The sequence below is a fragment of the Dreissena polymorpha genome, chromosome 9 (assembly GCF_020536995.1).
Source record: "Dreissena polymorpha isolate Duluth1 chromosome 9, UMN_Dpol_1.0, whole genome shotgun sequence".
Taxonomy (NCBI): Eukaryota; Metazoa; Mollusca; class Bivalvia; order Myida; family Dreissenidae; genus Dreissena; species Dreissena polymorpha.
In genome coordinates, this window is record NC_068363.1 from 66,813,203 (window position 1) to 66,830,835 (window position 17,633).

Here is a 17,633-nt window from a genome sequence, read left to right on the forward strand (position 1 = left end):
GGACAAGACCTTTCCATACGCACAAAAATTTTGACCCCCGTGACCTTGACCTTGAACGTTGTGTCAGTTTAAGGTTTCGAAATCAGCGACCGCGATTCGAAAAAGGCTCATAACTTCTGTGTCTCTTCAGATATTGCTTTCATATTTAATATGCATGTGTATCTGGACAACACCTTTCCATGCGCATAAAAGTTTGACCCCTGTGACCTTGACCTTTAACTTAAGGTCAGCGTTCAGGTTTCGAAATTTGCGACTGCGATTCGAAAAAGCATCATACCTGCTGTGTCCCTTCAGATATTGCTTTCATATTTGGTAGGCATGTGTATATGGACAAAATCTTTCCATGCGCATGAAATTTTTTACCACTGTGACCTTGACCTTGAACTTAGGGTCCGCGTTTAGATTTCGAAATCTATTATGTAGTTATCTATCCAATCAGAAGAAGTGAAAGCATTTTCATCGGACACAGGAATTTTGTAACAATGAAGCTTGTGTATTGAAAACACATATAGAGTTACACAGTAGTGGCGCAGAGATGTATTTAGTAGTCAATTGTTTGTGTTAACTCATCTGTGAAATGGTTTAGCTCATCCATCTAAAGTTAATACAAGGGATTATAAAATATTGGCGCAAAGGGACACCTGTATGTGAGAGAAGAGATAGAATGCAGTCAAGCATAAAAAGCATGAGAAACTCATGGAATAGAGCCTCAAGAATCTGTAAAAGGGCTGAAACTTTCAATTTTTTCAATTACACTTTTAGACTCATTACTGAAAATCTGTCAAAATGTTCAAGTGGGAAAAATGTGAGAAACAATTTAAAGCAAGATTGACTTTGAACAGGAACATCAAAGACAGACGTGAAATTCAACATTTTCATTGTTGTGTACAAGATTGCGACAGAAAATTTCTGAGACGCTTCTATTAAGTCAACCATTTAACCTCAAAACATATCTTTTCCAAAACAGAAGCAAGAAGATTGGCTATAGGAGAGCATGTTCAGCCATATCATAAGTCATTCCAATGAGGATGACATGTACATAATAGACGTAAGTGAAGTTGATTCAGTATTAGATTTGTTAGGAGAGCAGGATGAGGAGGAGAAATTGGGGTATATATTTTCACTCATTATTAGGTTATTTTACATTAACTTCTTCATTTCTACACCGAATTACTTCAAATTCATACTGAACATCTCTTATGACAATACGGTCAATCTCAACTATGCATGGCTCCATTACCAACCCTGGGGCGCCCCTGTGTTGGACATGCGGCGTGGGGATACGCGTCGGCCTCTGCCGCGCCATTTCTAGTTTTTATGTTTTTAAAACAATGAAATCAAAATCCAGTTTGTTTGGGTGCAAATTAAATATTCTTAGTACAGTTTATCAAATGTTGATCATTGTACTCTGTTTTCAAAGTACAACTTTGAAATTTCATTCGGTAAGACAAAGTCAAACACATGCACTTATTTCTAATTCATTGCGAACATATCCTTAATGTTAATACTAAACAATGTTGCCTAAAATCTATTATTCCTAAATAACGTTACGCAAAGGAATATGGGATCATCCAGTGCATTAGGTTTGTTGTCAGTGTCTTTATATTTTTGGGTACTGTATTTTAGGAGTATTTTTGAGCATCGACATTTTCAGACACGCTGGAACGTTTGATATCTGGATGGGTTAAGAACGTCTGCGTCTAGCCGTGCAAACAAGAAAGGCCAAAAATTGACAAAGTATGTTGAGCGCGAAAGGTTGTACGTTAAAGATTTCAAAATCTAAACCACTTTTCACAACGACTTTCAACATCACAAGCAGGATATTGTCGGCGACACACTGGCTGTTCATTTTCACTTTCCTGACAAAACAGCAACCCACAATTCGCTAGACAGGGATTAACTGTTCAATTCAAAATTGACGCTTCAAGCCGATGGTGAATCTCGCTAAACAGAATTCAGATATCATTGCTGTATTGAAATGGTTCCGAACAAATCTGACCTAATGCGCCATTCACAATTAAAGCGCTTCACCGTAATATACCATCCATACGGCAAGGGCTGTATTAGCTGCGCCAAGCCTGGATCCTTCACATTAACGCACATGTTCATAGCACTGTCAAGACTGCTGAATCTTCCCATCAAAGTAATGATTCCTATGGTGAACGGTAGCAACAACTACGACTGGGAGATGACAAATATTATCCTAAGACCACAACAGGCGTACCCAGAAAGGAGTACCATCAACTTGATGTGGACAAGCATGGCGCTCTATACAAAACCACCAACATCAAAACGGCCATGGGACCCAAAGCAAGCGTGCCGATGGAAGAAAATGTAACGACAGAGGAGGTCCTGTCAATGGCAGAATTAAAACTTTACTGTTGTTTACAACCGGCTGTAGCTCCAAATATACAAACAACAAGTAAATTCCGCTTGACATTGACACTGGTGATGAAATTGACACATAATGCTATCAAATGATAACATCGACAAGCACTATATCAAACAGTAGCGGAGCCAATAACTGGATTCTCTATGTTGTTAACACAGTGTCACGGTTAACAGATTAAATATACAGAATATTTTTATTCTATCGCTGTTTTACTACACTCCATATTTTTCCTATACCGTCTTCCTTATTCCCTCCCTGAGTGATATGCTAAGACGCTTTACAAATATACTTAGCAATTCCAGTTAATAACGGTGAAGTTGAGAGGTCATTTTCAACATTATAACGCATGAAAAATTATATGAGGAACACCATGAGCCAGGAAAAGTTGACAGCGTTGGGGCAACTGTCTATTGAATGTCAAGTACTCCGAGAACTGGATTTCAAACAGCTGATTGATAACTTTGGCCAGCTGAAGTGTCGTAGAAGAGACTTATAGGCTGAGATCTGTTACATGTAACATGTGTGTTAAGTTCAGTAAATAATATAGTTATACAGTGTTTAGCTTATTATGCTCTCTCTATATATATAATGTAACTGTCAACTATGTACAAATGCACGTTTTCTTATCTTTGTACTTGTTATAATACAACGGTACTATGTGTCATTAAAGCAGACAAAAACTACAAAAACCGCGTAACAAGGCTTTCCAATGACGGCATTCTGCAAAGTCCCTTAACCTGTGTTGAGTATATAGGCACATAGGTAGACATTTTGCAGTTCAGGAAATACACAATGGAGAATTCAAACTGACCACCTCGTTTGTGCAAATTCCTGGAGGCACTCATGGTGGGAAATGGGCAGTCTATATTGATGTCTCTAACAAAATCTTGATTCGAGCGCACTGTCAATCACTCAGCTTACTTATGTTTTAACTTCCTCGTTCTAGATGCGCTGACTGATAAATTCAACAAATTGTTTCTGTGGACATTGGTTATACACTACAATTTGCTCCATAGCTGCCCACATTTATTCTTTCAGTGCTTCTTGTGTTTCAAATATAGGAGTTATCTGAGAAAATCTATGGCGTTTTGGCACACCACGAATTTCACGGGCCCTATGATATTAGCATCCTTCTTAATTATGATAAAAATATATATTGTATTTAGGCTAACTAGGATATTGATATTTATTTATTTATTTATATGGAGTTGTGCGATGTTATTTACAACATTCTATATTAGTTGTACATAAAGTAAAGCAAAATATAATTCTGTTATTTAATATATGTTTAATTGTAAATGCTTGGGGTTAAATCAGTATACTTCATTTAAGTTTATGTCATAATTGAAAAAAACTTATTTTTGACCTTATAACTTATGGCTATCTGATGGTCAAATCGAATTGGCAAAAGCAGCTTTAAGTAATAAGGCATTTCTTTAGTTCAGTCAGTTTAAAACGAGGAACCGGATCCATACTGGAATGCCACTATATACACAGGCGTTCAATCACGTTTTTTTTTTCCAACTTGTGTTTCTTTGGGACGAAGGATTTCACAATCTTTTGATGAAAAAATGGGATCCCGAGATCTCGAAAGATATCGTTTCTCACTGGCTGTACTTAATGAACACCGAAGGATTGATACCGAGATAGCAAATTATTGGAGCAGGGACGAGGGACCGTGTTCTAACAGTCGTAGTTCAGAGATACCAGTACGCCAATCCACCCACTCTCATCATTCCGATTAAAACACTGGTTCCGTACATTTTGCAACGTGAAAAAGAAGGGCAAGACTTAAAGCGAATCCTGAGCACATTGAAAACTTCATTTAACTAGTACAAAACCACTCTTCTCGGTTCAAGACCGTTCACGTATCGGATAACGGCTTGCTCGATGCATTGCACTGGTCGGAAAAAAACAGCAGTAATGTGACTACGGGTTCCACACTGACAGAGTGAAGCTGGAGAAACTTCAACCTAAACCGAATCAGTCTCCGGTGCAGTTGGAGAAAAAACAGCTGTGTACAGTGAACCACAGCTTAGATTTGTGAACGCTTTCGATTATGTGAACTTGTTTCCAGTGGTATTGAAAATTGCTGAACCTACCTCACCAAAATTAATTTAGATTTTAACAAATATACGCAACGAAAAACTTGTCTGTACCGACTTTGGTTTACGCTCTCTCAGTCAGACGACGCCCTTTTATAATTGTTACGATACAGAACATGACCCGCCATATTTGAGGGGTGCCATATGGATCAATATGAACTTCTTCCGCTGGGTACACAAGACTATGAAAGAAAGCCCCCCGGGCCTTATCAGCCCCAGGTCGACGGACTGTACGTCGAGCTGAGGAACAACCTTATCTATAACATGTATAATCAGTAAGTGAAGACTGGCTATATATGGGAAAATTACATTAACAAGCCTGGTGTGGGTAAATGATGCTATCCATTTACCGGATGGTCAGTTCATGTCCAAAATATATGAAAGACATTTACATGTATAAGCTAGGAATGTTTTTTTTTAAATATATAACGCTTAAATCTATGGCAGCTTCAAATGCGTGTTATGCATGCAGCATTTTTTAATAAATGAAAATACTGAAGTCAAAATATTTTGTAGTCAAAATGTTTCATAAATATAAACGATTATTTCCTGATTTTGACTTTACTATATTTTTATTTTTTTATATGCCCTTTTTTAAAGTTGCGTATGATGGTAAAACCTGTGGCAGGCAGTGGGCGACGTCCATAAAGATGTTAGCTCATTAACGCAAACAAGTTAAATTTCAATACATTTAATGTTTTTCATAATGTTTTTGGCTAAATAAAACGGCCAAGTTAAGGTTGCCGTGGCGTAGTTGGTATGATGTCTACATAGAGATCGGTAGGTCACGGGTTAGATCCCCACCATGGGATCTATTGATATCCATAAAGAAACCAAGTACTGGTTATGCCCAGGAAGCGGACTCGAGAGCATTTCAATAATCTTTTGGCATTCTATGCAATCGAGCTTGAATAAATATCTTAATTACTCTTAATGTTTCTAACAATAAAAGTTTTCTGACACTCAAAGTTTTCTGACATTCTCTTTCAATAGTCGGGTCATTATACAAAAATACCATATCAATCACCCAAAAATTGTTACAAAATATATTAAAACTGATCCTTTTATGGTAGATTGTCCTTGATAACATTCCAAACGTTTATCGAAATTGGACCCGTGGAAAGTTATGGTTTTCAAGATGGCGTCTAAGATTGCCACTTAAACTTATTTATGATGATAACTATGTGACTATCGACTGAAATTGGACGATGTTGGTGTCAATACTTAGGTTTCAGGGGGCAAATAACATATTAAGATAATCGTTAATTATTACTCTTTTTCGCAACACAGAAATTCAACATGGCGTCCAGATGGCCGCTAACACAAGGCCCGCAAGTTCATAACTATTAACTCAAACGCGATGACTGTTATATATACCGCCACAGTGTGGTGGACAGGAACACATAAAGATCATTAAACACGAAAGTGAGCCATTGTAAGTATGTCCAATTAGTTATTTAACATTTCTCTACCATGCGAAAAACATGTATGTGTAATTTGACTATACATAGGTCTAGACCCAAACCCTAAAATGCTTTTATTCGGCTGAAGAGACCCATAAACCTCATTCAAATCTTGTCAAACGCTTGAAGGTGATTCTATTTGGTGGCAAGTCCAAATCCTCTAAATCCAAGTAAATTCAAGTTAATCCTCTCGATGCAGCTACAGGCGCTATGGACTCCCCTGAAATGTTGTAGGTGCGAAACTGAAAACTGTGACAATCCAAACAATTAACAATAGGTCGGTACTAAGGAGGAGGACAACGACACCGAAAATTCAACGTTCTGTGACAAATGCTATGGACAAAAGTGTGTATCAGTTGCTAGTGAACAGCTGAATGTCATGAATTGGATATCATGATTATTTATTTGCTTTGTGATATCGACAATTCAATCTATGTGTTCCATGGTCTTCCTAACTTTAGCGTTTGACACAACAATCACCACATTTAGGTCAAAAGTTATGGACTTGTGGTCCTTCGTATTGCGTCGGTGACAATTTTAGACGCACTGTTTGATTTCTGTGTGAAATAATAAATTAAAACTTTTTTCTGATGATCTTAAAGTGTTTTTTGGTACCCAAAACCTAGGTATAGAAAACAAAAGAATCAAATGTGCGTGGATAGTTTCATAATTATGATTATTAATAGGATTCGGCGGCCACCTTTGTTAAACAAAACACAACTTTTGAGAGGTCCGATTTCGGTTAACTTTTGATATGTTATAAAGTACATTGTACCCTACCAGGATAGTTAAAATGCCTTTTGTAGCAATGTTTGGGGGTTAAAGTGTATATTGAAGTGACTAAAAAGGACAAATAATTATTTTTGTGACTCCACTTTTCGGCCACCCAGATTTTCCCATGTTATTATTGATTAAACATTTTTGGGCAGTTGTATTTTTATCGCGCGTTTGTGTAAAAACATGATTATGTTCGTAACTCCTGGCAGATAGATTTGCGAAGTCACTGGATCGCTACGTTTGCGTTATTTGTGTAATAGACATGTATACTGGTTACATGGAATTACTTAAACCAATAACTAATGAAGAGATGTGTGTTCCTGTTTTAAGTGTGACACATTGGACAAATTGTTAAAAAGACAGAATTCAACATGTCCAAATTTTTGGTGCAAATTATTTTTTTTACTTCAGTTTGTCAAATGCTTTTCAGCTTATCATCGCAGGATGTGGTCAAAGAAAACCATGGAATATCTTTCGGTTAAACAAAGTCAAACACGATGACATCATTTTCAATGCATTGCAAACATGTTCTTTAATAGTTTATATTAAACGGCGTGGTATATATGACAACAAGCTATTATTCATAGGTGACGTTATGCACATGATTATAGGAGCATCCTGTCCATAAGGTATATTGCAAATGTGTTTCTAAATTTTCGGACACTGTATTTTTGGAATATTGTTGAGAACTAGTAGTAAAGTGACCGCGACTCAGGTCATAACTTTGTGTTAGTGCTCGCTCAGCTACTTTTACTTTTGTAGCAAATATCACAAGTTAAATATTAAATGTCGTCTGGTCGATTTGCTAATCTGTCGGAAGATGTTTTTGACGTCAAGAACCTAAATATTTGTCTTTGATGTATCATAAAGTGTGCATGCTAATATTCAGTATAATAATATAAGAAATAGAAGAGCCCACTGAGGGCCTCCTCGCATTATACAAATTGATCTCCTAGTCAGTCCAAAAACGTTAACGGACCTCAGCCTGCGGCTTCTGTCCGATCAACGTGTTAGGGCCTACTGTTCGGTCACGATAAAGCAAGGCGACTCTTAATTATCTCTACTATTTCTTGATTAGCGAGGCTTCGAACACCTAAACCACTTTCCTTTTGTTGAGCATCCAATCATTTTGGCATGTATCTGTCTTTATTTCGAAGGCAAACACAATTATGTGAATGAACACAACACATATAAAATGGCGTCACGAAAATAAACAATATGGTGTCCCTATAATGCGCGAATTTGTTGTATTTCAAGGTTGAAAACACACACACAATTTCAGATGGAGTACGTTTTTGATGATGCGGTTATGGTGAAGGCATTCAAATAAGAAATGTACTAGACATCCCATAGGGCGGATGATTCGATCATAGCATTCGGTGTTCATTTTGTAACCCGTCGGTTAGCATTCTTTATTCAATTGAAAAAAAGATGCGATTATTCGAATCAAGTTTATGTGAAAGAAAAATGATTTTACAAAAGATTTCCAAGATGTTCTACACCTTAGAAATAGCAATCATACTTTCGAGTAATAAAAGTGTTAACGTTTAAGATTTGACATCGAGAGACACAAAATCTGAAAGGCAGTGACTAATACTCGCCAAGCATCACACTACCAAAATTAACATACTATAGGATAATATGGTCGCTGTGAACTACAAATAAACGCTGTTTAGTATCTTTAAATTAATAATTCTATGTATCACCGTCTATCATCACCACCGGAAATAGATGACCAGCGAAGCGAAAGTAAACACACCAACCATGGATAGCAGTAATTACTAACCTAATATATCAAATAATTACTCGCTCCTGGATAACCAGTGTGTGTTAGGCATCTTACAGAAAGATTTATATGTTTAAAATGTGTACATTGCCATTCGTATTAATGAAGCGTTATTTACACAAATTGATGACTGCTTGGTACCGGTTTGAAATTGGTACTTCTCGAAGAAACAGCTTTTCTTTTATGATTACATGGTTTGTCATCGTGTATGGAGTTGATTACCTATTCTTATATGTAATATATACCATCTTAATGCTATTTCTTATATTAGTTTGATTATCGTTCGTGGAAATCTATTAAAATAAAATAACTGTAGTGTACGGCGAATACGTGTTTATGGCAAAAGTCGTGTACGGTGAATAGTTAAAATCATGTACGGCGAATAGTTGCAGCGTATTGGCATTTTAACACTCAATAAATAAAAATAAAACACAGTTTTCTAAATTATTGACTACAGTCTTTATCAGATTAACAATAAAATTGAATACACACATTAACGCATACAAGTTTCGAGTCTTGATTTATTTTAACTGCTTGTTCCAAAACAAGTGGTTTTGGTGTTCCTGGTTTACCTGTAAGTAAATAAATAAGACACTAGATAACAACATGCACATGTATTCACCATTAGTAAAACAAAAATGTTTGATATATCGTTACAATATAACATCCAAAACGACTATTATATTTGCATATGCGCTAAAGCGAAAATTGAATTAAATTTTCGACCCAACGTGACTTGAATAACAAACATAGTAATTTATCCGAAGAATATCAGGAACCAGGTTGCTTATAAAATACGTTTGTAAAAAGAGTTTATATTGCATGACAAAACGAGCTAGAAAAGAGTAATCATGATGTTTATAAATAAGTACAAAACAGATGAAACGTTAATTTAAAATAAAAGCGAAAATACGAATGCTCACCATTATTGACACTCATCGCTATTGACTGAGCAGCACCAATAGCGCCAATCCAATCTTCCACATCTTCCTATGTAACACTCGCTTCTGCCACAGCCAAAGATTGCACAACGACACTGGGCTAAAATCAACCAAATTTATATAGACTTTGACGCGTAATTAATATTTGTCAAAGTATAAAACTCAGCGCATTAAAATCACTGCCTACTGGATATTTCTGCCTTCTCCAAACGCGTTTTCTTATATGACCCGACGTTAACACTGCAATGAATGAAATAAAAGAACAGCCAGCCAGCCAGACGGACATTTAAACATCTTATGTAAGTACATATGATCATAAAAAATGTAATGTAATATCTAATATTAATAATAAATGGTTATTCTCCATAAATGTTATTTACATGCAAGTAAGTACTGGTATACTGCTATATAAGTTGTTCTTATAATATTATAACTGTTTAGAGACATCGTTATAACGATCCAATATATAAAGTAGAAAATATGGTTACTTAAATGTGTACAGTTTGAATGGTAGCAAAATTCTACCTCACTCTACAAAGTTTTGATACTACAACTAGTAACTATACATTGCAAAAATTAATGACGCCGCATGCGGGTCATTACCCCGTTCCAGATCGGCCGATATTATATTTGTAGTCGCTGTCGATTTTTCTATATTTGATAAGAATCCGATTGTGCGACGTCAACAGAACAGAGTGGCGTGATTAATAAAATAAAGCCATGTATCACTGAGCAATTCGAAAAAAACAACACGTAAATACAATTGGACAAATGCAAATACTGAATAAAACTGAAACGTTAGACAAGAAACTATGCATACATGGATTAATTGAAGCTGAAACAGAGCTTTAAAAGGAAGTCATTAAACACAATTTAATTTACGACACGCTAACGTCAATGACAGCTTAATTTGTAGGTTTCCTACAATGTAAATCGAACAATACGCACATCCATTCCGTTTCTCCTATCCAATAATCTTCATTTAAACCGCCATACTTTGAAAACAAAACATGTATTGTGTTGTAATTTTTAGTTTATGAACTCAATTTAGACTGCTTTGTTTGATGCCATCGGGGCATGGTGGACATGTGTTATCAGAACAGGATACCATGTGGTCATCATTTCATAATAAAGACTAGTCTGGTGTGTTGCTATGCAAAGTCTGCATGTCAAATATTTCAACAGTTGCAATAATAAATATCAATAAAATGTTAGTCCTATCATTGTCTTTCCACACATCCAAATATGGGAGGGTGGACAGATTTGTATAAAAAGCCAGGTGCAGTGAGAGCTTGGGGAGAGTAGAATTGAACGTAGAGATGTAAAGATACAAGTAGTATGAGAGAGAGTTGGTGGCAGTTTGATAGAGAATCGATTTTACATAGATTGTGAAGACAGTTAACAAATAAACATTATTGGTGTATATATTTATTCTCGTAGTGTGTAAATAAAATGTAGAGTACATATACTGTGTGGTGAAGTTATGAACGTACCCCCCTCGAAAATTGTAACACTGGTGGCAGCGTCGGGATAAGGACTTAAACACGTTTTTGAGGAAAGTGGATATTATATTAATTCATCATAGCATCGGGATAAGGACTTAAACACGTTTTTGAGGAAAGTGATATTATATTCATTCATCATAGCTTTGGGATAAGGACTTAAACACATAAGACATTGTATAATTACTCATCATTTTGTCTACATGGGGACTTTAAACATGCTATGGTGAGGAAAGTGTTGATCGAAGTAAAAGTGCATCATACCTTGACAGACAATAAATCTTGGGTCAATTCATTTCTCTCCAGGGATTGTAAGCCCTTAGTCAAATTAACAGCAACTCGGATATCATTAGGGCTTTAATACCCCAAGGGACAGTTTAAAAGTAATCAAGTACCTGTAGGACTGTTGAATAGTTCTTCCAGGAATGTTTAGTCGGCTAAAGGTACTACACTGGGATTTTCAAGAAACTAAATCCCATGAATTTGAAAGAAAATGTGGACTCAAACACTGAGAACTGAGGTATGAAAGTGACCGAAAGCATGTTTATGTGGACATTTCAAGTGAACCGAAGAATGGCATTGTAATGAACAGCATGCTAGTCTAGAATGATTAAAATGTACGGGGTTTGACATGTGTTGAAAAAAATATATACAGTTGTCAGATTTTCTCTGTTCGACGATGCAGTTGCTTCATAGGAAAAGGAATTCTGTGAGGCCACAGAATTATGGGTCGTCGAAAGCAAGAATTTCCGGAGTAAAACTTTATGAATCTGGATTCTGGGGTTGGATTTTCTTGCTGCTACAGCTTAAGAGGGTGAAGCTGTGGGACTGTTTGTATTTTGTATATCGTGGATTATTCAGAATAAGGAAATACTGTCGCTACCGGATAACCCGATTGCGCTTCTGTAAACAATCTGACCACCGAAATGCAAATTGCAGTTCGACTTTGAGTGACAGCAACTATGGAATGCTTAATATAAACGGAAACCCTAGGACAGGTGAAGTGTCATCTGCCGTAGGATGTCTAGCAAAATTAAGCAGAGTTTACTGTTCACTGGAGAGAACAGCCTAACTCCAACAGCAGGTTCCAGTTATTGGCGTTGTTGTGAAGTGGCGTACATCTGACAGTCAAAAAAAACCAAGAGACACTGTTCCTGATTGTCCACCTTGCAATGGTCACATACAGTTGTATGACAAGTTGGCGTACAGAAAAAGGCCAAAACACCGAAAACATCTATGGGACGAAACAGTAAACAACCACAACCTCAGGAAAAGAGGAAAGAGATCAACACTATACCGTGAAATAGCAGTTTAGCAGATAAAGGGGTCATCAATTAATGGTTTGTTGTTTACATTTCCCAGCAGTTCAACTTTTACCCTACAGATCAGAACTGGTATCTGTCAGCATGTTACACATAAGAGCACAAGTTAATTCTTCATGTGTGTGTCTACAGTGTAAAAATGGAATATGAAGTGCCACTGTGTGCGCTTTAATATATTTTTGTGTGTGTATTTAATTCCAAACCAATGATTTTGGTATATTAATTATTGGATTAAGTGAGTTTTTACGGAGTGTTTGAAAAAATCCCTGGATTTAAAACCGTGCACACTTGTGTTTATTATTTTTCAGAGTCAAACATTTGCGCCATATTCTTATAGAATTGTTTATAATATATGTTCATTTAATAAGTAAGGCGCACAAGACAATTTAGCAGGACGACTGCTGCTTCTTATTGTATAAACGTTACAAATTTGTTTTGCCTAAATTATCCATTCTTTAATGTTAATTTAAAGTAATGAGTATAAGGCACTTAACGCTGATGCATATTAGGACTTTTGTATGATAGTGATATGTGTGATGGTTTGAATTCGTGCAACTGAATATTAAAACTTTCTAGTAAAAAGCTTGCGGATATGCTTATTAAACAGTGTGTTTACTTTGCATATGACCAAAAATGTATATTCTTGCTTTCATATAATCAAACTGTTACAATATTTTAAATATGATGCATGACGTTGGAGATCAAGTTTTCGAAGAATATTATTTCTTTGAATGTGTTTCTTTATAATTAAAAGGACGGTACTGTTTATGATTCATTATATTGACGGATAAATCTATGTATTTTGTATTGAGAAGTTATTTGCAATACAAGTCAATGTATATGGATGTTTCTTGTCATGGTATGTAGTAATTTACAAGTAATATTTCTTGTTGTGGAGAAGGTTTCTAATCATGTACAAGTAATTTTAAAGGGATGATTCAGATCATGTTATGTATTATCACAATGTACCATCATCTCATAGTAAAATTCCTTGTTTTGTAGAAGGTTTCTAATCTTAGTATTAATAATACATATAGATTATTTGTACGGCTCATACAATGTAGTAATATTATATTCGTATAAAGTGTTTTGATATACACGTTGTACATGTTGTGAGTGTGAGTCTGGCTTTTTAGTCATTTATACAACTATTTGGCTTAATTGAGGACAATTAATAAGCTAAGTTGAGGGGGGAGTGTTGTAATTTTTAGTTTATGAACTTAATTTAGACTACTTTGTTTGATGCCATCGGGGCATGGTGGACATGTGTTATCAGAACAGGATACCATGTGGTCATCATTTCATAATAAAGACTAGTCTGGTGTGTTGCTCTGCAAAGTCTGCTTGTCAAATATTTCAACAGTTGCAATAATAAATATTAATTAAATGTTAGGTCCTATCATTGTCTTTCCACACATCCAAATATGGGAGGGTGGACAAATTTGTATAAAAAGCCAGGTGCAGTGAGAGCTGGGGGAGAGTAGAATTGAACGTAGAGATGTAAAGATACAAGTTGTATGATAGAGAGTTGGTGGCAGTTTGATAGAGAATGGATTTTACCTAGATTGTGAAGACAGTAAACAAATAAACATTATTGGTGTATATATTTATTCTCGTAGTGTGTAAATAAAATATAGAGTATATATACTGTGTTGTGAAGTTATGACCCCCCCCCCCTTGAAAATTGTAACAATTGCATGCTAACCATTATGACAAAAAAAACATAAATATGTTTTTAATTTTGTCGATTCTGATTTATTAGTGCAATATTGAACTGTTAGATCAACCACGTCAACCAGATCGTTTTCCCGAAAATCCCGAGAGTCCATCTCAAATTGGTTGTGTTTTGTCAAAGAAATCACCTAACTAGAGATCCTTCATAAATTGCTTATTAATGGAATGAAAATACAAGTTCCGAAAGCTATTTTGGAAGTTAATTTTAGTGGACGAAAAAAAAGGATAATATGTATGATAAACGATAACATACGTCAGAGATGGACCGGACTTTTATAATCGGCCCATGCCTTATCACGGCTCTCGAACCAAAGACAGTCGGTCAATTTAAGACGTCCGGCCAAACCCTACCGTATGCTAATGTCTAAGTATTTGTTCTTGATAATTATGCAAAACTATTTATAGAAAAATACTACTCAGCTAATGCGAAACATGATTTGCATGTTTTTGTTGCATTTATAACTGTGAGAAAATAAAACCTACATAATAATTTGTATTTTATTTCGGCTTGCGTTAGGTATGAATATCATTTTGATAGAGTGTGAAAAGTCACTGTTACACCTATATTTGTAATATTGCGACATATTTTAATTGGTGAATTAATGAAGGGACCGAGAAAAAAAATCGTTAAATCGCATTCGGTCTATAGGTATATCGTTAAATTGCCTCTTTCAGGACAATATTTCGACTGCAATAGATCAAATTGATTTTAATTTGTCCAAAATAACAATTTGTAATAATAACATCGATTTCAAGAAGAAAACTAAACATTGAGACACATGTTATTGAAACGGCATACCTTCTGCCTGTTGCACTAAACTCCCTGCGAGGATGCACACAACCATGAGGACAATCAATATCCGGACAGACGACATTGTTCTGGTTATGATAATAACAAATCCGAATTCTGTAAAAAAAGAACACAAAACATCAGCAGTGTAAATGTATTATCATTTTCGTTTTAAAATACAATAAATATTTATTAACAATAGTTTTTAGACATGAATTTATCCAACGAATATTTACTTGAACTGTAAAATTTAACTCACCTAGTAATATATATATATATATATATATATATATATATATATATATATATATATATATATATTCACACATATCGCCATTTACGGGGTCTCTGATTTAGAAAGAGGTAATGGGGTTCCCACTTGAAATACATGTATCTCCATACCCTTTTTTATCCGATATTAACACGAATTAAGGTATATAGGGGTACCTAATATAGTATTATATATAAATACGTCATTTATTTAACGTCTCATACAAGGAAATATATAGCAACATTAAATTTAAATTTAAATTAAATTTTCAATTTCAGGCGTGATTGTGGTTTTCGATATAAGACCTTATTGTGACATTTGATTGCATTACCTCCCCTACACCCCCTCATAGTAATTAAAGGTGCCTAGAACGCGGGGTTGTATACAAACCCCGTTTTTTATATTGACCCCTTAAGTATAGTCTGAAAACTACCGAGACCGCGTAACTGTATTATATATAGGTTTCCTCACAGGATTTGTTTATCATTTGATGGTAACATTCAGCGTTTAATGAGTAAGAAGAAAACCAAATTAAATCCGTTGAAATAAAAACATCAAACATAAGTGTACCACCAGGCACATTGCAAATTTAGAGTATCCAAAAATTATTTGTGTGATTTTATTGGACGTTGATATGAAACTCGTTTAAGTTCCTAACATTCGCGGCTGGCTGGGTTAATACGTTATCGATTAGAGGAGACGGTATTTGATTGCCACTGATTATCGATTACATTACCTGGTAGGTGGACAGCCAGTTATCCTGTTGGTGCTAAGGTTAAACGCGTGGCATGAGCCAACACAATCTCGGGAGTGATTGCTTGCTTTCATTTTCTTAAGCATTCGGATTATTTATCTAATTCCAGAATGCTTAACATGACGTTAATTGGTTTCAAACTAATATATTTTGAAAATTTTGATAGTAATATTCGAGGTCTTCTTGCAAACGGGATTTGTCATGACCAAAATATCCCGCTTTATGAAGATCAAAATACAATTTCTAACACTATTATATATCATTCCAAACTGTGAAACCTGTAGCTATTTAAAAATGCTCATACTTTTATTTGGTTGAAAAGGTTTATGTCAACCATCATTTATTTCAGTTAAGTTCCTGTTGTACAAAAAGTAATCATACATATTGACTTATCCGAACCATGTACATGTACGCGACCGGGAAGACAGCGCAAGTGGCTAGAGATGAGTTTATTCCACCTGACCATCATAGGAATCAGCGAATTGAAATGGACTCGTTTTGGACAGAAGCGATATACTGCTGATCTAAGGGCATAAGCAGAAGAATGCAGCGCACAGCCACTAAGTAACACTGATGCTTTCAAAGTCGGCACAGAGAGCGCTCATATGATTGGAGACACATGGACCAAGGACCATGACAAACAGCTTCTTTCGATACAAAGGAGAGGATGATCAACATGGACATAATCCAGTCCTATGCCACAACGAATGCCAGTAATGAGGACGAGGAAGACAACTTTTACGACAGACTAGGAAACCATAATTCAAGAAAGACAAAAGAAGAACATAATCATTTTGATGGGTAACTTTAATGCCTTAATCGGTATTGACAACCAAGGATATGACGAGATTATGGAGAAGCAAGGGCTAAGCGAGATGTGTGACAACGGTGAGTGGTTTACAAACCTGTAAGCCACAATCGACCTGTAGAGTTCAATGAACTTGTCAAAGTCATCAATACCTCTGACGAAAATAGTGACAGTGTAGCGATTACTTTTAAAAGCAATTCATAGTAGTTGCTTTCAAAACTGTATCATAATAATTCTTTACTTTGCACATTTTAACAATGTGTATTCATTATACATGTGTATATATTATACAATTTATTACAATGGAGTTGTATCTGTAATTTAAAAAATAGCATGTACTGGTTATTGATTTTTAAGCAAACTTTAACAACACATAATAGTACCAATTTAGCACATCATAAGAATAGTGTAAATAAAAAACTAACCTTGGCAGTTGCTTTGACAATTTGAGAGCTCGATATTAATACTTGTATGCAGACGTTTATATACCTGCCGGGAATGAGATTTGGTCTATTTTTGAAAATAATGCTCTTGTAAGTTGTGTAAATCTGCGTCGAACATGTGAATTTGAAATGCACCGTCAAACATTTACAAGTAATTAGAAACAGATGTGGAAATATCATAATGTTCAGCTTATATCTGGTTGTCTCTATGTTTGATACATTAAATAGTATGGACTTTTTCGGGCGTTATTACAGGCAGTGCAAATTTTTGCGGTCCATAATTCTAAACTGTTTTAGAAGAGTTTGGGCTTAACGCAAGGGCTTGATTTTATATTGAATTAATGTGTAGATTTAGTGACACTTAATGGTATCAAATATATTTTGATGAGCTAAAGGCTTACATTTAATTTAAATTTAAATTGTATAGGTACCTCATTTTCTTTAATTATTCGTTCATCATTTCGTTTTTTAGTATCGCCTTGTGAACATAATTAAAAACTATAGTTGTCAGAGTTGTGTTAACGATAACTCCATATAACGACAAA

The 17,633-nt window shown here is 35.4% G+C and overlaps 1 protein-coding gene and 1 long non-coding RNA gene across 3 annotated transcripts in view; one reads left to right on the plus strand and one right to left on the minus strand.

The window, feature by feature from the left end:
* LOC127844656 (glycosylphosphatidylinositol anchor attachment 1 protein-like) overlaps positions 1–17,633 on the plus strand; it is a 169,431-nt gene that overhangs the window by 63,618 nt on the left and 88,180 nt on the right. The window lies entirely within an intron of this gene.
* On the minus strand, positions 8,979–14,931 carry LOC127844657 (uncharacterized). The gene is made up of 3 exons (XR_008032861.1): positions 14,822–14,931; positions 9,447–9,564; positions 8,979–9,095 (listed from the first exon to the last, which is right to left on the minus strand). It is a non-coding gene; the product is annotated as an uncharacterized LOC127844657 (long non-coding RNA).